The sequence below is a fragment of the Mauremys mutica genome, chromosome 7, assembly GCF_020497125.1.
Source record: "Mauremys mutica isolate MM-2020 ecotype Southern chromosome 7, ASM2049712v1, whole genome shotgun sequence".
In the NCBI taxonomy this organism is placed as follows: Eukaryota; Metazoa; Chordata; order Testudines; family Geoemydidae; genus Mauremys; species Mauremys mutica.
The window spans coordinates 14,617,147-14,639,653 of record NC_059078.1 but is presented as its reverse complement, the minus strand read 5'-3'; the positions used below and the strand labels follow the sequence as shown (position 1 = coordinate 14,639,653).

Sequence of the window (22,507 nt, the reverse complement as noted above, 5' to 3'; positions counted from 1 at the left end):
TGGTGGAGAGGATGACAAGGATAAGAGCTATAGTCAGTTGTTTAACTGTGACTCCTGTTACCTGAGCCTGCAGGGGCTGATGTTGCAGCAAACTCCCAAACCACTGGCCCCTGCTGGAGGACAGCAATGATGGGGGGTGGGGGGGAAGAGCATACCATGGGAAGGGAAGAAGAGACTTCCCAAAGTCACTGAGCTTGACTTGCTCTCATCCCCTCCTCACAGTCTACCCAGGCAGGAGCTGGGTGAAACTGCTCGACTTATTTTCACTGGAAAGAAGAAAACAAAAGCCCACGTTTTGCAGAAAGTCACCTACATTTGGACTTTTGTGACATTTTTCTCAACAGTCCCAGTAGAGAAAGCAGCTAGGCACTGTCTTCTACCAAACAGACTATCCCAAAATGACTTTGGGGTGCATTATGCCCCTACGTGTTTATCTATTTCATGCAAGGCTGGTCATGGAGTTTTGAATCTATGATTACTGGGTTTTGAATGGTAGCCTAGACCAGTGCATCTCAAAGCCGGTCTGCCACTTGTTCAGGGAAGGCCCCTGGCGGTCCGGGCCGGTTTGTTTACCTGCTGTGTCCGTGGGTTCAGCCGATTGCGGCTCCCACTGGCCGCAGTTTGCCGCTCCAGGCCCATGGGAGCTGCGGGAAGGGCGGCCAGCACATCCCTTGTCCTGTGCTGCTTCCCGCAGCCCCCATTGGCCTGGAGCGGCGAACCGCGGCCAGTGGGAGTCACGATCAGCCAAACCCGCGGACGCGGCAGGTAAACAAACTGGCCCGGACCGCCAGGGGCCTTCCCTGAACAAGTGGCGGCCCGACTTTGAGAAGCACTGGCCTAGACAGCTCATTACCTGAAAGGATGCATAAAGAGCATCAGTGGCCTACAAAAGAAAAAGGAGAACTAGGGAGTTGGGAGGGAGTGCTGGAAAAGAATGTCACGACCTGGCCTAGTTTATCTGATGAGTGATAGTTTTATTGGTAGAAATAGTAATAAAAATATGGTGTACGTGAGAAATGCCTTGGACCATAGAAAAATGTGTGTGCCTGAACTGCACATGCATTTCATTAAGCCAGAGACAATAGCTCTGGTTCCCTGCCAGTGTGGTTCTTTTGCTTCCAACACAGCTCTAGAAGAGGCTTCCATTTTGTGACTTATCTGGATTCCCCATCTGCTTGGGCAGAGCCAGTCTGTAGGTGGTTAGTACCACAGTGAGTGGTACCCAGGAAATCTTTGCTAAAAAAAGTTGCCAAAAAAATAAAAATCAATGAGCCAGTTTCTAAGTGTGAATTTATAAGACTGACATCATAATGGCAATGGCTATAGGAAGCACATAAGCTTTGCAATGACAATAAGCAAACAGTTCATTTACTTTTATAGCCTAGATTCTGTACCAACAAGCAAGTAAAAAAGGAGGGGCAGAGCCTTGTTGTTGTTGTTAAATCGCACTTTGGTAATTTTATTTATTTTTCTTTATAGGGCTGTACTAAAATAATTACTTTGTAATTATCATAGTGATTAAACATTAAATAAAATCAAAAGCTTTACTTTTACAGTGTCTCTCTGTGCCACTTATGTATAAACATTATATTGTAGGGGGTGAATCCTGCATTCCTACTGACTTCATTGGCAATTGTGTGCGTGCAAGGAATACAGGATCAGGTCCCATATTACATAGTGTTTTGTTATATATGTAGGTTAATAAAAACAGTGTATTGAATTGGCTTGTATGGAGGCTTTTGACTGCTCATTCAATACTGTGAATACACCCATAAGAAAATAAACAGATGAATCATGGTAGGTGCTTAAAGATCCAATATATAAGTTGTTAACACCAAGCCACAGGATTTGGAACCTAACCAAGTCAAGATAGCATAGAAGCAATTCCATTAAGCAGCCTCTGATTTGTTTTTGTTGCTAGACTGGATTAAAGTTTAGTTGATATTACTGAAAATAATTTCTCATCGAGTTAATGGGTACCATAGTTTCTCCTCCTATTTTACTAGATTTTTAGGATAATTTTCTTCTGAAGTTTTCTACATGAAGTTTTCTGCATAAGCTCTTTTTCCCCCTGGAGAACCTCCTGGTTCTTCTTTCACTGTTGGTAATATAACACTTTAAACTAAACCCAGTACCTTACTTTAAAAAGAGTGGGTTTTTTTGTGGGGGAGATTTTCACCAATAATTTAACTGCTATTGTGGTGGGAGGGGGGGGGGGGAATGGCTGGTAACATACAGTTGTCATCTAAAAGATTAAAGTCCATCTCAACTGAAAACTGAGAAAACATGAAGCAGATATGTATCATACTGCATCTCCAGGAGCACCCAACATTTGCAAAGCAATGACTTTTCCATATCGAAAAGAAAGCATGATCCTTGTACTGAGTAGTTCATAATCTAAAAAAGACCTATAGAGAGTAGGGGAATTTGTATATCATACATTATGCACACACTTAAAAAGTACATAGAAACTATTCCCAAATTCTGCTCCTCAGGCTTGTCATTTTCAAGTCAGCAAGTTGCCCATAAATATAATTGCTTATTTAAAATTCCGAGAAATATATAGGATGAGCAATAACTGGTGGAATTGACAGAAATAGCAATTTATACTTTGCAGTAAAGATTTAAGTGTTGATGCTTTATTTATTAAACTCAGAATGTGAAGACTTTACCTAATTGAGACTATTTATCCAGACACTGAAATGTTTTGTATATAAATGTATTTGTCCACTAATTTATAGACTGTTTGCACAAGGTATCTTGTACTGTAATGAAGTTGTTCTGAAGTGTTAAGTCGTCATTTCTTGGCAAACTTGTTTTTGGTTCTTGAAAAATAGTTCACTTAGCAGCTTTGTTTACCCACAGGTGAAATCAGGATCTACAACTACCTTCTGCAATATCTAGGATTAGTAGGATGGTGGGTTTTTTAAATGTCAATACTTAGTTTCTAATTAGTAATATATATTTAATTTAAATTTGATGAAGGCCCCATCAGAATAAATGATCTTCATATTAATATGCACATTAGCAGGGTGTGCATTTACTAGGTATTTTTGGTGTTGCTTAATCAAGTGATCCATAAAAAAACAAAACAGAAAATATAGGAGTTATTACATCTGTGATAGACTACATGTACTGTTAACCACATGTTTAACAGCTTTGATTTAGACTTTCTATAATAAGCAAAAAAATCTAAAGCTCCTGCATTCTGGGCAACCACAACTATTCTATCTGCAAATACAAAACAAAATGTACAAGAAATACCAATTCATAAGCTTTCTGCTTCCTGATCTGTTTAGCCAAGTGTTTTTATGCTAGTTTAATTTCTTAGGCCCTGATCCTGCAGGGTGTTGCTGACAAGTGAATCTGTGAACTTGCTTGGAAACCTAGCGCAGGAGTTAAACTGAACCAGAGCTTTGCGATCTAATCCAGTCTCCCCCTGAAATCAATGAACGTCAGTGGAGAATTGGGCCTCATGTCAACTTTTCATGAAAGTAAAACAAACTCCAAAGATTGCATCTAAACTTGGCTAATGATTTTGAAGTTCTGTTTACTGTAAGAATTCAATGAACATAAGCTAAGCACATATCCAGTATGGTGGAGAAACCATGTAAACATTTTATTTAGATTAAGCAAGACCATTTCCTCCTACTAATTGTCTTAAAATTTATCTCACCAAGTGGGATTATCTCACCAAGTGGTCCCAATTAAAGTATTGCAGTCAGAGGGACAGGTCTGTTATACAGATGGAGATTCAAGCTAACACAGATGTCTTCTGGTGGGATAACCGAGGCCATATCTTAAGAGTCCCTAAAGTGGTGGTGTGAGCAGTTTCCCAATTTGATTAATACAAAAGTCAAAAAAAAAATCAGCAGCTCTTTCTGATGTCAATCACCATTAGACTCTTGCAGGGACCAGATGTATCTGAGTCAACTTTGCATCAGACATGCCAAACCCGTGGGGCGGGGGGGGCAGGGAACATGCAGAAATTGGGGTTGTTTTTGGCTTAATTGGTTTGAGAGTTGCTTGTTGGCTAATAGTAACTTGTTGCTTGTAGCAGCTTCCTTTTTTCTTTTGATTGGCTCCTGGCAAGCAGGGACAAGGAGGAGGGGTGAAAGAGTCAGGGGTGCACAGCAGGCCCACCACAGTGGCAGACTGTTACAGAGTGTTGGGTTCTTAAGGATTGGCTTGTTTTGAAACGGGATTCGCTTGATTTTCGGCTTATTGTGAAAGTCAGGGTGCTTATTTACCACATGAAAGTTGGCATCTGGGCTTTGCATATGTCATAGCAAAACCCCATGAAAATGAATAACTGTGGGGGAAAGGGAACATACACAGTTTCTAGGTTTCCTAAAAACTATCGAACAGAATTGGTGATATGTGCATAAAACTGCTCTGCAATGGTCTATCAAGATGTCCAACTGCTACAACAAAAACCCTTGGTCAACCCTATAAAATACCATGGAAATACTGAACATCAAGAGAACCTGATGTGGAAATATGCATGAGACACAGCTATTAAAAGTCACGTGAGCCAATTTCAGTCCTGGTGAAACTACAGCATCTTCACTGTATGAGGAAAAACAATGAGGAGTACTTGTGCCGCTTTAGAGACTAACAAATTTATTTGAGCATAAGCTTTTATGGGCTAAAACCCACTTCATCAGATGCCTGGAGTGGAAAATACAGTAGGCAGGTATAAATACACAGCATATGAAAAGATGGTAGTTGCCTTACCAAGTGGGGGGTTAGTTCTAATGAGAAAATTCACTTAAAGTGGAAGAGGGCAATTAGCAACAGGAGGGGGAAAAAAAATCACTTTTGTAGTGGTGATCAGGGTGGCCTATTTCAAACAGTTGACAAGAAGCAGGGGCGGCTCTACATATTTGGCCGCCCCAAGCAGTCAGGGGCAGGAGACGCCCCGGAGCAGCGGACCTCCCGCGGGCATGACTGCGGAGGGTCCGCTGGTCGCGCGGCTCGGCTGGACCTCCCGCAGCTGCGGACGGTTGGCTGGTCCGGCGGCTCCCAGTGGAGCTTCCGCAGTCATGCCTGCGGGAGGTCCAGCCGAGCCGCAGGACCAGCGAACCGTCCGCAGTCATGCCTGCGGGAAGTCCAGTCATCCCGGGGCTCCGGTGGACCTCCCGCAGGCATGACTGCAGCAGGTCCACCGGCCCAGCCTGCCGCCCCTGCCGGCAAATGCCGCCCCACGCGCGTGCTTGCCGCGCTGGGGTCTGGAGCCGGCCCTGACAAGAAGGTCTGAGTAACAGTAAGGGGAAATTAGCATGGGGAAATTAGTTTTTAGTTTTTGTAGTGACCCATCCACTTCCAGTCTTTATTCAGGCCTAATTTGATGGTATCCAGTTTGCAAATTAATTCCAGTTCTGCAGTTTCTCATTGGAGTCTGTTTTTGAAGTTTTTTTGACTCTGAAGTCTGTTATTGAGTGTCCAGGGAGATTTAAGTGTTCTCCAACTGGTTTCTGAATGTTATAATTCTTAACATCTGATTTGTGTCCATTTATTCTTTTGTGTAGAGACTGTCCGGTTTGGTCAATGTACATGGCAGAGAGGCATTGCTGGCACATGATGGCATATATTACCTTGGTAGATGTGCAGGTGAAGGTGTGGCTGATGTGATTAGGTCCTATGATGGTGTCCCTTTAATAGATACGGGGACAGAGTTGGCAACAGGGGTTTTGCAGGGATAGGTTCCTGAGTTAGCGTTTTTGTTGTGTGGTGTGTAGTTGCTGGTGAGTATTTGCTGGGAGGGAGGGGGGGCTGTCTGTAAGCGAGGATTGGCCTGTCTCCCACTCTGAAACTGTTCACTGTAGGAATTGAATAGAGTTTCCTCAGCAATGAGTTTGGCCTACTTAACTCATATTCCTGACTAAACTGCAGCATAAAGGTAGGGAGAGTCCAGCTTTGGACTCCACATCATATTTCTATCTCTGAAAACTATATACTTAGTTCTATACTTCCTGCTATATAAATGTGAACTGCTTAAGAAGTGCCATAGGCTATGTAACAATCCATGAAACAAGTAATGTGGAAGAGAGAACAGAAAAGGGTTCCCTGTGAGTAGTAAAGTTACATGAACACAACTTCCATTTGAAGCCTTTTGGGAGTTGCAGCCATGTAACGAAGAACAGTTTGGACCAGCACTTTTGGAAGTGAATGTTTATATGTATTAAAAATGAGTAACCTAATCAAAAAATTATGTTTAGAAAAGCCCCTATTTTGCCACTTTCATCCACTTGCAGTTTCAGTACAGCAACTGACTTGGGATCTCCTGCTTCCCTGTAGAAATAGCAATCTCTCTCCAGGTCTCTAATCAAAGGTGACAGCCATATAAAGTCATGCATTCACAGGAGTTTATTAAATTAAATATCAAAATGAGATGCTAACAATGCCTAAATAAAACCTGTGAATCTCTTTTCCCCTTTGGTATTAAACTTTGTGAGGCAGCAGAGAAAAAGTATCAAACCATGCTCTCATAAAAAGAATGATGGTTGGCAGTTTAGAAAAGTGAATTATGTATCGAGGTTATTGTACGAAATAAAGGAAAGACTATCTCTAGGGCACTTTCATAACTCCTACATAGTTTGGAGCCGTTACATCTCAAAATAATGTCCTGCTAAACATTTAAAACCAGTATTTAAAATGACTTTGCCTTTCCTTAAACTTTATATCTACCTTCTAGATCAAGTATATTTTTGCCTCTCTTGAGACAGTGTGTTCTAAATAAAGTTTGGTCCCTGTTCTCTTGCCACTTAAGTCAGTAGCAAGATCTAGACCAGAGGTCTGGTGTGCATCATCAAAAGAAAACTGCACCACAGAATTTGGACAAATGAAATTTTCCACTGACCACTTGCAAATTACAAGTTAAAGTTACCCAAAGTATTTTATGGTAGGATTTTCAAGAGCATTTAGCATAACTCTGCTCCTATTGGAGTCAATCAGCATTCATTGATGTTAGTGGGAGCAGAGTTAGGTCAACAGTGAGTGGTTCTGAAAAATCTCACCCAGTGCATTCATTGTCATACTTTTAAAAATTGAGAGAAGCAATCGAACGTCACAGAAGGCCAAACAGATTGAAGTGGTTGTTTTTAAGAAGCAATGAATAAGAAAATGTAGTTTACAAGTTTTTTGTTTTGTTTGTTTCTTAGCTTACACCTTTTCTTAACAGTTCAGTCAGTTATAACCACAAAGAATACAAGACAAAGTTAATGTCTTTCAAAATCAGATGTTCATTGGTCTATTTTGCATTAAAAATTACTCGAGTCTCTTATTAGCTTTTCTGAATAGGAGACCAATCCTTTAGGAAGCACAACTTATTAGTGTTATGATATGACAATACTGGTTTAGTGTAGATTAGGGGTTTTGTTTTTTTACTGTCACTCATTTCCCCCCTATTTTGTTGTAATTTGCTAGGTGTTGAGACTATGGGATTGTCTACATTTGAAATATTACAGCAGCTTCTCCCCTAGGCGAAGGCAATCCACTTCTCTGAGAGGCAGTAGCTTGGTTGAGGCAACTTCTGTTGACCTAGCACTGTCTAAACTGAGGTCAGCTTAACTATTTCATTCATAGATGTGGATTTTTCACAGCCCTAAGCAATGTAACTGAGTCAACCTAACTTTTTAGTGTAGACCAGGCCTAAGCCACTTGTAGGAACACTTTTCTTAGCTACAACTCCCGTGTTTACTTTTTCCTAAAGGCATATTTATTTAGCAGATTTATTCTGTGTAAAGTCACAAAAGATCTAATGGTGGAACTTCCTTCAGTAAGTGTTTCTGCCTCTTTTCTTTATAAAATCAAAGCAAACACTAATATTTTGTTAACAGACTGTACATTCATGCATCTGTACATCTATGAAAACATTAAAAACCCAAAGTGCGACAGACAAGGTCTGCAAGATATATTATGGTAGAGAAACAAGCTCGATATACTTTACAGATACCATGGTATTTAATGGCTTCATCTGCTAATTGCTTGGCACCTTCTGTGACACTCACCACTCTGAGCTCAGCACCTTGCAGAATGAGGCTTTTAATTAGGTGAAGATGCATGATTAGCATTTGAAATAGAGGACTGCTGTGAATTAAAATTATGGAAACATAAAAATGGGAAACGAATTATATGCTTCCAGAAACTTTATATAGATTTTCTTCAGTTCTATGCCTACAAAATGTCTGCCAGAAAACAAAAACAACAAAACAACCTTTAGCTTGGAAGAATGAAGTATCACACATGTATTGTTCATGTAACTATGGTAACCTACAAATGCCACCAGTGTTTCTATTTCATACACAAATGAGGGGACAGCTGTGGCGACCACATGTCTGCCAATAGAATAATATATGTGAACTGGGATAGCTTGGGTGAGAAAATTATAACTCACTTATATTAATCAGGGCTTCAAAGAGACAGCTCTTAAGTTATAATATACACATCACAATAAAAGTCAGAATAAGAAGAGTTTTTAATTCTTGAAGGACATTTGATTGTTCAGTGAACATTCCATTATCTTTGCAATTTGCTAGATACTGTATTTGTTTGAATAATGCTGTAAAATGCAATATTTTCTTATTAATGTCACTAGACTCCTTCCCCCCTTTGGTTTCATCTCTTCCTGATGCCCTAGCCCAATCCTGTAGTCCCTACCTAGTTGGCACCCAATCCAAATCCCACTGAGGTCAAAGGAAATATTTTCCCACTGACTTTAATGAGCTTTGTATCAGGGACATAATGGGTGTTTTGCCTGAGTAAGTACCCCAGGGAATGCTGAAATATTGTGGTTGACATCTGTAATGCTATTGTTGAATAAAAATGGGGGAGAGGGGAAGGGCAGAGAGAGCTTGTTTTACTTGTTAATATCATGCAAATAAACTAAACTAGAGGCCCAGAAGTAAACTTTGATACATTAGAAACAATCTTACCATGACCTTTGTTAGGAAGGTCACCACTTGCAATAGTGGACATTTTAAAAATGAAATTAAAATCTGTTTAAATAAGTTTGGAGGTGGCATCATCCTTAAGTCACAAAAATTAACAGCAGAGTCATAGAAGTACAAGTATTTTAATGAATTATGCAAGCTGTATTTTAAATATTGTACCTGAGCTATGATTCATGCAAGGTGTTTTACTAGTTTTCCCTAAAAGTCAAGAGCTTCCAAATGTTGCCGTCATTGACAGTTGCAGTATGCTGCTATAATGATGTACCGAGAAAGCATAACACAAGAAATAAACTTTTTTCTTTAATTATTCCTTGGTCTCCAAAGTACCCTGATATTGCATCAAACTAAAACAATGAGGTTAGTCCATTACTTTAGTGAATGCTGCTTTGAGTGCAGGAAAACAAAACGTGTGCTTGCAAGCAACTGCTAGCAGAATTATTTCATGTATAAGCCTATGATAATTAAATATTAATCAAAGCTCTATTCTTGAGTTGGAATAAGATGCCCAGACTGAAAACTTTAAAAACCAACCAACCAAAACAAAAAAAACCAACAGATTTTGCTACACAACTCAAAAGCAATCTGAATAAAAAAAATAGAAATCTGTCTGCTTTCCATGTGAACTTGCTACTTTATTGCAGAAAGTCTTCCACACTTAATGTGTTCTAAATTTTTTTAACTGATTAAAAGTAGATCACGGTATATGCCATGAAATTTGCAATACAGCTATTTCCCTTCCTAACCAATATAATGTCACTCATCTCAATGATTGGTACAAGCAGTCTTTTAGTTTCATCACTGTAATTGATCCTTTTAAAGTTCAATAAAGTTATTAGAATATGTACATTTTATAAGGATGGTATAAATTTTGAATTGTGAAAGGAATTCTATTCTCAGCTCCTGAAAAAAATCTCAAGCTTCAGAGTGTAAACAGAACACCCACGGGGGGTGGGGGGAAGAGGAAGGGAATCTCTTCCTTTCAGGGTATGGTACTATATACGCATGCAGCATTATGGACCGAAGGGGGCGTCAGCTTCTTCAGGAGCATCAGATATTTGCCCCTACCGCAGGCAATATATCAGATTACATAGGCCAATACTCTCATCAGGTATAACAAATGCTATTTCATTATCTGGAATGCTTCCCCCCCCCCCCTCCAATGAATTCATTTGTTTTTCTCTGTCCAAATGTATCTGCATTTTTAATTCCAATTGATAAGACTTGAAAAATTTTATTTGATTAAAACACTTACTATAACAATGACATCTCATCTGATGTAAGGCTTTGGTCATTTTAATTGTCTCCAGGATTGTTTTATGTGCACCTAAATTACTTACTTTCCAATAAAAGGTTTATAGGCTCATTTAGAAATGTCCATAAAGAAGAAAGACAACCATTCACAGAAGAGCTTTAATACTAGGATTTGTAACTTGGTAAATACTGTGCAGCTTTAAGGCAAAAATGATAACTGCTTGGTTGGGTGATCTGTCTATTGTCTTTCGACTATAACTTTTTTTATTTAAGTTTTATTGTTACATTTTTCCCTATTGCCTAGTGGGAAAAATTCATTGAACCAGCACTGAATAACTTAAGGAAACGTGTAAAATAGCAGACTAACATCTGTTGTATTCTGCCTCAAAACATCTAACACTTGACTACAATGCATGCTCTCTCTCTCTCTCTTTAGATGCCTCCGGCCATGAAGTTTTAGAATGCAGGGGTTAACCCCTTTCAGTGAATGGGCCTTTTTACTCTTGAAAACAGCCTATGAGACTCCAACAAAAGGAGAGGCAACTGGTTCTTGGCATGTTAGTAGGTATATTCACCCAGACTCACGTGCAGCTCATGCTGCAAGCCCTTTGTCCTACTGGGCTTCACAATGCTGGGAGGTGAACAGTGCACAGAGTGCTGTCTATCAATACTAATATTGGAGAAAACAAGAAAAGTCCTTGGTTTGTGGCCATCTGAATCAGGTTATTGATTTTCAGCATCCCGCACTGTTACATTAAGTCATAATGATGTGGAATGGGAATATGTGAGATACTTTTATATTTTAAATCAGCCTTCAATAAAAAAAATAAATTAAGGTCAGATTCTCAGCTGGTGCAAATCTGCATACACCACTGGCTTCAATTTACACCAGTTCAGGATCTGGCCCTAAATTATTTGAGGCCACTGAGATTTAGTGCATTTTTGTCTGAGTTTTATGTGTAATATTAGAAGATTGTGCAAATGGGACAGATTGTGTCACTTAGTGTTTTTTAAAGTATAATGGTACAGAAAAATCTCTATAGGAATAAACAGCTACTGCTGAAATTGCAAATCATACTCTCCTTCCATACCTCTACACTCCGTCTCATCCACACAGACTTTTAAATATTACCAAAACAAGTTGATACAGGTATGGAGCAGTCATGACTTCAACATTTCATTGCAAACCACAATTAAAGAATTTGGCTTTCAGATAAAAGCGACAGCCATTCATACAATTCCCAAAACAGAAAAACTTACACTGAGCCTTTATTCCATTTTCTGAAGGGCTATTGTTAAACTGAAGACTCCTTGTCGTTTCAAATTCCTTCATGTGAATGGAGGAGGCAAGACATCTGCCAGGATACACTCACATTTGCATGCAAATCAGAGATTTGGAAACACACATGCCCCTGCTAGACAATCAGCACCAGTTTCACTCCATACGTACAGTGATCAAACTTCATTCCTCTACTTGTTCCATACATGACTTGCAGTCAGTTTTATTTCAGTAGCTTACCAGTGAGATAAATGCACTAGATAAGTGCATGACATAGGAGGTGGAAACTAGTAAAAATGAACAAAACAAAACTGAAGTAGCCTAGAGGAAAGCAAAGTGCCTTAAAAATGAGTAAGGGGACACCAAAAGCCCATCTGAATGGCAGGCAACATTCCTGAAAAACCATCTTATCCATTTTCTTGGTTACCCTTGTGGGTTTGAAACTTACAAACCCCCTTTCCTCCCCGGATTATCCTAATGCACTATGAAATCACTATTCATGCAGTAATCTTACTACCCTTTGTAACTTTCTTGGTGGCAACAAACAATACCCTACTCATGTACAGGGCAGACCTAGGAGTAGCCAGCTTTTCACTGGAGGACTCTTGCTTTTCTGTAAAGGACCAGACCCTCGAGGCTGAATCCCTAACCAGAAAAGGCAGTTGACTGGGATTTCCTTGGAGGAGAGGGAACCCCTTGCTCCTGCTGTCACCATCCTCCCTCGCCCCTACCCCACATCCCTCCCGGCACAAAGGACACCGCCTGGCAAACTTTCCTCACTGTGTCTATCTGGCATAGAGTTGTCAGCAGCAGCTCCCTGCTGGTCCTCTAGCAGGATGGAGAGAAGCGGAGATCGCTTGGAACCACCACACCGATTAGCACGTGTGGAGCTCACAGCCTGTGTCTGGGGGTGGGAAATGATGGTGGGGGAGAGGAAAGGGGACGTTTATTATAGTCCCATTATGAACCTTAACCCTTTGCCAGCTGCGTCCGCCTGGGCTGTGGCTCCCCTCCGCCGGGTGACCGCTTTAAAGTAGCCTCCAGGTTTTCTGCTCGACCTTTAGAGAAAAAGGCGGTCCCTGCGATTGTCCCCGGGGCGGCCACTTAACATTGGGGGGGTCACACACACCCCGTCCAGCACCGGCAGCCCCCACTGCTGGACGCCAGCCCTCCCCTCCCCACCGCAGCTCCAAGCCGGGCCGCCCAGGAGCAAACACTTACCCAGAGGGTGCGGGGCGGCGGATGCTAAGCCCCGACTCCTGCCCCCAGCCGCACGCTGGGACGCGGAAGGACGGGAGCGGGCTGGCTGCCCACCCACCAGCCGCTACCCCGGGCAGGAGGGGCCCCGGTCACGGAAAGGGGGGGGGATGGGGACGTGGCTGGGGTTTTTTTTTGGTTCAGGGTCCAGCCCCCGGGGCGGGGGCGATACAATTTGTAGCAGGAAAAAAAAACCCTCGAAGTCTCGGCCAAGCTCTAAGCGACGCTGGCTGCGGTGCCCGCTCCACACCCGGCTGCTCAGCCAGACCGTCCCTCGGTTTGCTGCTGCTGCTGCTGCTCTGATCCTCCTGCCGCCGCCGCCGCCTTCCCTCCTCCTCCGCCGGGCTTTGTGCTGCCTGCAGCCAGCGTGCACCTGGTGTAAGCAAAGCAGGTCAGCTGATGGGCCGGCTCCTGATTGGCTGCCCCCCCTCCCCTTTTACACTCCCCCCCCCCGCCCGGAGACCCAAGCCGGGCACCATCTGTAGCGGCTGGTAACAAAGGCGGGGAGCGTGCGCGGCTGTTCCGTGGGGCCCGCCGGGCAGGGCGCTCCCGCTGCTCCCGCTGCTGCTGCGGGAACCAGGGGCCTGTAGCAGCATCTCCCCCCCCTCTCCCGCACCGTGTCTCGTTCTGTCGGGGGGGAGCTGCCGCTGCTCCGTGGTGCAGCAGGACAACGCGAGCCGGTGCGTGGGCAGCACAAAGGGGCCATGGCTGCTTCGCCGGAGGGGGAGGCGGGGGTGTCACATTTTGCAAAGGAGCAATCCTGCGGGGTGCGGTGCATGGTGTGTTGGCGCGGGGGCCTCGGCGCGGCTGCAGAGCAGAGTCATCTCACCCAGGAGGCGGGCGGCTGCTGCTGCTGAGCTGGCACCTGGGCGCAGGGCCCCGGATTCAGGGCTCCCCCCCCACGCTCTGGTGTCTGGAGAGGGATGTGTTTGTCCTCCTCTCCCTCACGGTCACACTCATGCCAGGAGCGGGCCCGTTTCTCTTGGTCCCTAGGGATAGTTTTGGCTCTTGCTCCTGGGAACGTTTCTGTACCCCCGGGCCTCTTCAGGCTCTTTGTCCCCTGAAAGCCTGAGCGCTTTGCTGAGTGGTGGGGTTTGGCCAGGATAAGGGGGGACGTGCAATTGGGGGGGGGGTCAGTCAAGTTTCAGACAAAGAAGGCCAGTGTCTGTCTCACCCTGGGGTTGTTAATGATGTTAGGTCTGTGTAGCACCCTTATATCAAGGATCCGATTCGGAAAACATAAGTACCAAGTTCTTCCCACAACCCAAGTGCTGCCCACCCATGCATGAAGTTAAAAGTCAGATGCCACCCCTAGTTTAGCGTGAGCAGATTTTCATATGGGGTTCTGCTGCTTTCTTGTTTGGATCAGTCAAATAGTTACCAATGCTGATATTTAAATTGTCATTAGGCTTTGGTGCTAACATCCCTGGAAATGCATTGAGCCAATTCACATCTCTCTTTAAGCTGCTGGGAGTTTCAGGCAGAGATCACAGAATTGGTTGACATGCTGAAGGCTGTCTTTGCGGCCCCAAGGTCTAGAGACTTCCTAATTCTTTAAAAACGAGAGCCTAGATTCTAAAGCATAAGCTACATCTACCAGAGGAATTAGCTCACAGTGCACCCGTGACCTAGTGCCGTTTGACTCCTGCCTTTCATCTAGATTGAATACAAAATGATGTATTAAATAAACAATATATGGAGGAGAGTAGTGCTAATGCTGAGATGTGGTGTGTTTTGAAGTACAATGGTGGCCACTGAAAAGTCAATCTTTGACAATCAGCACTATATTTATTTCCCATTCTGAGTATAGGGGCAAATGCTTGTACCACTCAAGACGCCACTGTGCAGTAACCGTTGGCCAATTTTTAAATAGCAACTGTGTACTGCAAAAACTCATTGTAAGGGGAAGCCATAAATGGAGGGCTTTCCTAATTGAGGCACAAAGAACATTTACAGGTTAGGGAAATTCTCTTACAGGAAAGTGAGACAACATCACTCCCTGATGTTATATCCATGTATCATTGATGATTGCTTAAAAAGGAGCTTGGTGAATTAGCTGGGATTAAAAAAGAAGCTGGCTCAAACTTCAGCTCTACAAGCAAATTGAATCTGAGAAGGGTCTGAAACTGTTCAAATAAGTTCAGCTTCCCATTCCTTCCCCGTTTCCTCTCCTCTTTTCTGGACTCATTGACTTGTATTGTTCCTTATCTTTCCTTTTCTATCACTGAGCCCTGTCTTTATCCACTGAACTGCTAACCGATTTCTCCATGCAAGCTGGCTGTGATTTCCTTAGCAGAGTGGCAGCAGGTGAACGATACTTGGTTAGGGTCTGGGCTAAATGCCGTGTTCATAATCTCCAAGACAGTGCTTCAAAGGTACCTCTGGCCCAGGCTTGACTCAAAGTGTGTGAGATTTGATCACACCAGCCAGATAGATCCAGAAAAAAGGCTGGAATGTCCTTAAATATAAGGAGGTTCAAAAGAGGAGGTCAAGGTCTTCTCTCCAAAGAGCTTGCATGCAGCACAAAGCATTCTGCTCCCTGCCTCACAGCACTAGAGCTTGAGTAGTCAACGTCACACTAGCATTTCCCTGGTGGACCTGGACCCTCAAGGTAAATTGCATGTTTGGCAGCATAGTGTGAATTAGCCCTTCTCCAAAACTTTCGATATTCGTTTATCACTCTGGCTTAAACGAAAATGGATGCCTGAAGGGTGCTACGTTTCTTTGTTCCCCCATTTTGCATGCCATTCAACCAACCAACTTTTACTACTGTATGACTTTTCATGTGTAGTCTGACTGTCCGAACTCTTTTATTATACCATGCAAATAATTAGGTACATTCTACCCTGGGTAGGCTGGGTTCCACTGGAGCAGTCCCATTTAAATACATGGTCTTGCGTAGGTCTACCTGAAGGTAGAATTTGTCCCAATATGTTTAACATAGGCAGGATAAAGTGTCCGAACATGTAAGATGAGGTTAGTTGCTTTTGCCTAGGGAAATAATGGAAATATTAATATGGCACTTTCTCAGGAACTGGTCTAAAAATCAGTTTAACCATTTATAACAAGGAAAGCTCTCTTTTTAAATGAGATGAAGATAAGTTAAATACACAGTCAATATGGCCTTTGGTTAATCATGCTAAAGGCCTCAGTGCTCCCATTGAAGCAATGAACGCTTTCTTAAAATCCAAAAAGGTCATTCAGATCACATTAAAAGTACGGTGAAGTTTTTCATATGCAAAGAAACTGAATTTTCAGAAGAATCCCATAAACGGCCTCCAAATGTTTCTTTCCTTTCCACAGCATTCTAAATTCTCATCACTCTACATGTTATAAACCCACCATCCATCACATGTTATTGGTATAGAAATGATATAATAGTTGAAGCTTCCTTGCAAAATCCTGTATGTTATGAATAGCTTCTGTTCTTGGCTCTTTTGGGGGGATTTATTATCTCTTTTGAAATGGAATAACTTTAGCCTTTATTTCTCCAAGTGTTAGATGTATACAATTATTATACCCCATTTACACAAAAATGACTTTTTTTAAGCACATAAAGCAAAAATAGGCAGATCCAACAGAAAGAGAGAGGTATTCCTTGCAGGCTTATTGCATGCATTACCTGTTTTGGGGGAATATTTTACATTTTATTTTCACGCTCAAGCTAACAATGCCTTTTGCTCTAAGATATTTCTGTATTTTAATTAGTAGAACCCTGTGTATGTACAGAGGTAGAAAACAGCTGTGGGTACGTTAGGAATCTTTCTATACGGAAAAAGGTTGTCCATATTTGATTTTCCTGAGCAACAAAATACTCATCTACGCATCCATGTGACCATATGCATCAGCTGAAGTCTTTCATTATTCTAAATTATATGCATGACATGCATGAGGAACCTGTGAAGTGTTCAAAAGTCAGCTTCTAAACCAGGGTTTTCAAAGTCTGGTTTTAAAGTGAATGAGGATGATTGCAGCGTGTTTATCTTCAGTTTGAATACTCCTAGATGGTCCCATGCATTGACACATTTTATTTGTACAGCTAGTACAAATATAAAACTTGTTTATTTATCATTTAAGACTCATGGCGTGTTTCACTGTGAGCTAAATTACACAGCTGCTAATGAGCACGAACTGCTAAAAGTAATCGTGTTTGCTAGTGTAAACGTAACCTGTTTTCTTTGGTGTGAAGTGTCTGTTTTACACAGAACAGGGTGGAAGACCAGGGCTATATTTTCCATCAGTCTGTCACTTTAAAGGTTGGAACTTTGCTAAAGAAGTTAGGAGGGCACAGTTATGGATAGCAAGGTGTGGTTCTTTGCACCAGAGTGTGGTGCACCTGAAAAAACATTTCCAGCAGTGGGGCTTGTGTAAACTGTGTGTCGATTCCAGCAAAAAATTCAGTAAAATGCTTCAGTTTGAAAAACTAAGAACAGAAACAGAAGGAACAAAGCAACAAAGGTTGCAGGATCTCACCAACATGTCACTCATCAATGCCACAGAGAACTTCAGCTTTGACAAACCTTCACAGCGGGCAGACTGAAAGCAGTATTTTGCAAGATTTCACATTGCAATCAAGCTCCACAAAGAAACTGGAGATATACAGGTATCTCCTTTAATTTGTTATGTGGAAGCAGGGAGAGCATCTTTAAATCCTTTGACTTTACTGAAAAAATGTGACTATGAAAGGATATGTTATGTTATACCTCAGATAAATGTGGTTTATGAAAGACCGTATTTTCATCAGAGGATTAAAAAACCAAGGAACACGTTGAATGTTTAATAAGAGTTCTGCATACATTGTCTGAAAACTCTGCTTTTGGGAATGCAAAACACACACATTTCAGAGACAGGTTGTGATTGGGTTAACGGATAAAAATCTTTCATGGCAGCTATCACTGAAGACAGACTTAACCTTAGCCACAGTTATACAGATAGCAAAGCAGTCTGAACTAGTCGAACAGCAGAACAAAAGGCAGGAGCAACTTAAAAAAATGAGACTGGGTTAGAAGCTATAAACAAACACTTGAGTGTTAAAAGTCATTATCACAAACCCCCTAAGACAAGGAGGGAGAACTCCCAGGCTAAGAAGGACAAATTTCAGCCTAGGTGCATAAGGATGTGGAAAAAGTACTATCCTAAAGAGATGATGCATGTCCAGCCAAAGGCATGTGGTGTAATAAATGCACAAAATATTGATGTTTTGTAGTTGTTTGCCACACCAAAGCAGTCAGGGAGTTGACTCATATTACAGACAATCAAGAGCCATTTTGGGGAGGGATCTTTCACCTGTGATGACACAGAGCCTGCCTGGAGCATGAAATTGAATATTCATGGAAAGGCTATTGGCTTTAAAATTAGACTTGATGTCGCAATCATCTCAGAAGGGACTTACAATCAACTTCAACCCCTCGCAAAGCTGAAGTCAGCTGACACAGCCCTGATTAGCTCTGGATATATTCTGAACTGCGTGGCCCAGTTCACCACAGAAACAGTTTACAAAGACAAAAGCTTTGCTTTCAGAGTGTATGTGATCAAAGACCAACAACTGTCTCACCTGCCATGTGGCAGCCATGATGGGTCTGCTGAGAAAGGTGGAAGAACTTGATGGAGGATTTGTTATTGGACTTTTGAAAGGAGATCCAGTATAAATCAACTTAAGAGAATCCTGAACCATATAATGCACAAATCCCCCTACCAGGGAGATCTTGGAAAAGACTGGCTGCAGATTTATGTGAATTCAGAGGACATCACTGCCTTTTGCTGTGAACAACTTTTCCAGTGTACTTGAAAGACGTAATATGCTGCAGTAGTAATGAGAAACTGAAGTGCACATTTGTTCATTTTGGTATTTCAGACAATTAGTGCTGGACAACAGACCACAATCCACTGCAGTAGAATTTGTCATTCCAAGCAAAATATGACTGTGATCATATTACTAGCAGTCCACATTACTCACTAGCGAATGGAGAGGCTGAGAAAGCTGTACAGACAGACAAGAAAAGCCTACAACGTGAGGATCCATTCCTTGCTCTTCTGAGTTACAGATCAACACCAGTAGTGGTTACTGGGTATAGTCCAGTACAACTTCTGATAGGAAGACAGCTAAAAACTATAGTTTTGGGGGGGATAGCTCAGTGGTTTGAGCATTGGCCTATTAAACCCAGGGCTGTGAGTTCAATGCCTTGAGAAAGCCACTTAGGGATCTGGGGCAAAAAATTGGCCCTGCTAGTGAAGGTAGGGAGCTGGACTCAATGACCTTTCAAGTTCCCTTCCAGTTCTAGGAGATTGGCATATCTCCAATTATTACCTTTATTACCAATTTTGGAAAAGAATCTCCAGAGTGGCCAGACATGAAAAGAGTAGCCAAATCAGATAAAAAAACCTAAAAGACCGTATGAATACTTTTACAACAGATGTCACTCAGAGACTTGCTAGGTCTAGAACCTGGTGCTTGTTTCAAATTGGATGGAGAAAAAAGATGGACAACTGCAGCTGTCGTGAAGAAAAAGAATTCAGCACCCAGATTATATGCAATGAACACCGACAGAGAAGAGTTCAACAGAAACCATCAACATCTACAGTTTATTCCTTAGGAAGAACAATCGACAGAACAAACTCTACAGATGGCAGATGCAGAAGAAGACTCAAGGACTCGAGTGACCACAGCCAGTCATTGCAACTAATGGATATCCAGAAGACCGAGTTGTTACGTGTTTGGGTCATGTAATTAGAAAACCAGTATGATTCAGCGATACTTAACAGACGGATACCTACTGAACTTCAAAGATTTCCTGATAGTATAAATATAGTAAATGGTAGGAATGTGGAGTTTTTAAAAGGGGGAGATGTTTGGAATGCTAAACTGTATTATACCATTTAGGCACTGGGTGGTACTGTCTGTAAAAACCTTATTTAAGCTAACCTCAGCCATACTTGGCAGTGCATTAAAGGCTCTTATGATGAACACAACTGGTGTGTATCTCACTCAGAAAAATCTCTGTAGCCAGTCCATATTTCATACAGGAACATGACAGGGCCTATGAAGCTTGTCTGCTCACTCGTGTAGCTCATTAGCAGGTCAGTCCTACTCCTTCTTCCAAGACATCACAGGGTCATCTTGCAGTGCCAGAAGTTCAGCTGTACCTTACAGGTGGTGGGAAGGTAGAATTTATGAAGGTCATGTACTCACTACTTGCCACAGACCTCAGTTCATGGATGTTCCATTCACGCTGCCGCATAACAAGGTTTTGGATGATGGGCTATATAGAAGCTATGCATTGACAAAGAATTACTCACATACGCTTTGCCTAGCTTTTGGAGCGAGTATTTTGGCAATGTTGCCAGTTCTTATGATTTTATCACAAGTATTGTGATAGTTGGTGTTTTTCTTAAAGCTCCAACTCCTGCAATCAAGCTATTATGTGAGAATCTCAGCTTTCATTAAAAAGAGAGGGAGAGAGCATTTCTAGCCCTCAGGATTGCACAGAAAAACGTGAAAACATGAAATCTAAAGGCTCAAAACCCACAAAGCAAATTAAAGAACCTAAAATGTATTATTTATTAAAATCTCACAATTTTAAAGCCAATCTCATGATTTTGGGCCTGACTCATGATTTTTAAATCAGGGTTCTCAACACCGCTTTTGTGAATAGCTGCTGATTTAAATAAAAACAATAACAAACAAAACCTTTCATACTGTAAACTGTAAATAAATACATTTGCATGGTAGACATTGACAGTAAGTGTTGCTGGGACCTTGTTCATGCCCTAAGCGATGTCTGATGGCACAGAAAAGGATTTATTTTCAGACTAATAATACAATACTCTGTGCAGCCCCCTCACTGACTTTCCTACACACATGCCACTGAAATTTTTCTCTGAAAAGACACCATACCACTAAGCTGCTTAACTTTCTGAGTCTGTGCATAATTCTCATCTCTGAACTATGTTGTGACTCTCTATTGCCTATTTCCATAAGGAGAGCCCCTAGTGTTATCAATGGGAATTCCATACAAGAAAGGAGGGCAGCATATTTCACACAGATCCTCACTGCAGGGTCCCGGAGCTGTATGTCACAACAGTATTTGCTATGAACTGGAGTGAAAAGAAATAAGTCTCTAAAAATGCCCAATGGTTTTGTTGGGATTTTTGCAAGATAAATATGAATGTTACTGAAGACTGATTTGCAAGTTAAGTAGAGGAATAAGTATTGAAATTTGCATTTTATGCTTACCGGTTCCTTAGCTTGGATGACATTTTATATTAGTGAGATAAAACACTACTAGGTTTTCTTTTGACCCAATTTTCTAAACTGTTAGCATGTATTTATGTTCAAAATTGCCTGATTTGTGCATGCAGTTACTATGACAGCCTATGCAAATTATCTGTAAGTAACTGTAAGCCAATGACCAATTATATGTATAACTGGTCATTAGCATACAGTTTACCCTGGTATGCATGTAGATATATTTGCATGCACAAATGACATATGCAGTTGTTTGCAGAATTTTGCACCTCTTGTCATGTGTATAGAGTTTCCAAAATCTTTTTTGAGTGTATATATATTGAGTGCACCAGTTACCATGGTGCTTAGGTTCCAAATGCAAGACTTAAAGTCTCAGTTTTGACCTGAAAGGACCATTTTCTCTGTTGATTGGAGTTGTATTATTTCTGCAATGAGCTCTCTTTGTGACGAAGAGGACAGGCTGGCCAAAATGTTGCTGCCTCTATTGAGGAAAGGCTGGTGCAAACAGTTGCCATGTCTGTTCTTTAAAGGAGTCAAGACATGAATACATCTTGATCTCCTGCTGTAGGGAGTTCTAGCACCAGGACCTGAAACAATACTGAGATGTTTTTTTTAAAGCAGGTCATTCATTTCAGACAAGTATCCCATACCACATCTCTTATGTATTATTAATTTTGCAGCTTTTCTTTTTGGTTGATGCATCCTTCCCCAAACGATTTATGGTATGAATGTTTCATGAATGAAGAGTGCTAATCTTATTTCATCATTTTACGATAAAACCTCATAAGCTTCTCAGAAATCCTGGTTTGCCTTGAAGAAAATTAAGTTTAATTGCAGCCCTATCATTTTCATCTACCCTAAGAACAGAAGTCATGACAAATAAAGCATGAAACCTGTTTCACCAGATTCCCATTGTGTGCTATTAGCAGAACATGCATTTTTTGCAATATCTGGTACAAGAGATGAATCATTACTTTTCACTGACAATAAAAGTCCACTTCTCAAATTTCATGGTATTATAGGGCCGGAATATGTAAGGCTCAGTGATTTATTTTTTTTGCGTTTCCTAGAGGGGCAGGCCACACAAAGGCTTCTGCACTGCAGACTGAGGTAAACTATGTGTGTGTCTGTCTACTTAAGTAATTATATGGCCCCTATTTCAGTCGCAGCTGAATGGCTCACAGGTAATAAAAACTGGAAATTACAGGAATAGTCTCTCTCTTTTTTTTAACAGCTGTAGGATGAATACCTTGATTAGCTTATAGGTTTGTGTGCGTGCAACATCATATGTATGAAGAACATATTCAAGGGAAGCTAAATCAAATAGATGAGATTTGCATTTAGCTGTGAAAGAGATGAGATTGGAAGGTATTTCTCTCTCTTATGGGAGTGAGTTCTGCAGTTTGCCTCCAGATCCATGTCATCTGAAAATTCTGGCTCCTGATTCTCTAGCTTCTCCCTGTCTGGTCTATGGTTCCAGTGTTCCAGGGGGATGTAGCACACACGGAAGGGTTTGACCTG

The 22,507-nt window shown here is 41.7% G+C and overlaps 1 protein-coding gene across 2 annotated transcripts in view; it reads right to left on the bottom strand.

Moving 5' to 3' along the window:
• LRRN1 (leucine rich repeat neuronal 1) overlaps window positions 1-13,075 on the bottom strand; it is a 32,517-nt gene extending 19,442 nt beyond the window's left edge. The window contains exon 1 of one of the 2 annotated variants that reach the window (XM_045024017.1): window positions 12,706-13,075. The gene's annotated coding sequence lies outside the window, so the exon portion shown is untranslated. Of the gene's footprint in view, window positions 1-11,465; window positions 11,486-12,705 lie in introns of those variants that run through there. The other variant, XM_045024018.1, reaches the window with a different exon arrangement.
• Between the last annotated feature and the right edge of the window lie 9,432 nt (window positions 13,076-22,507).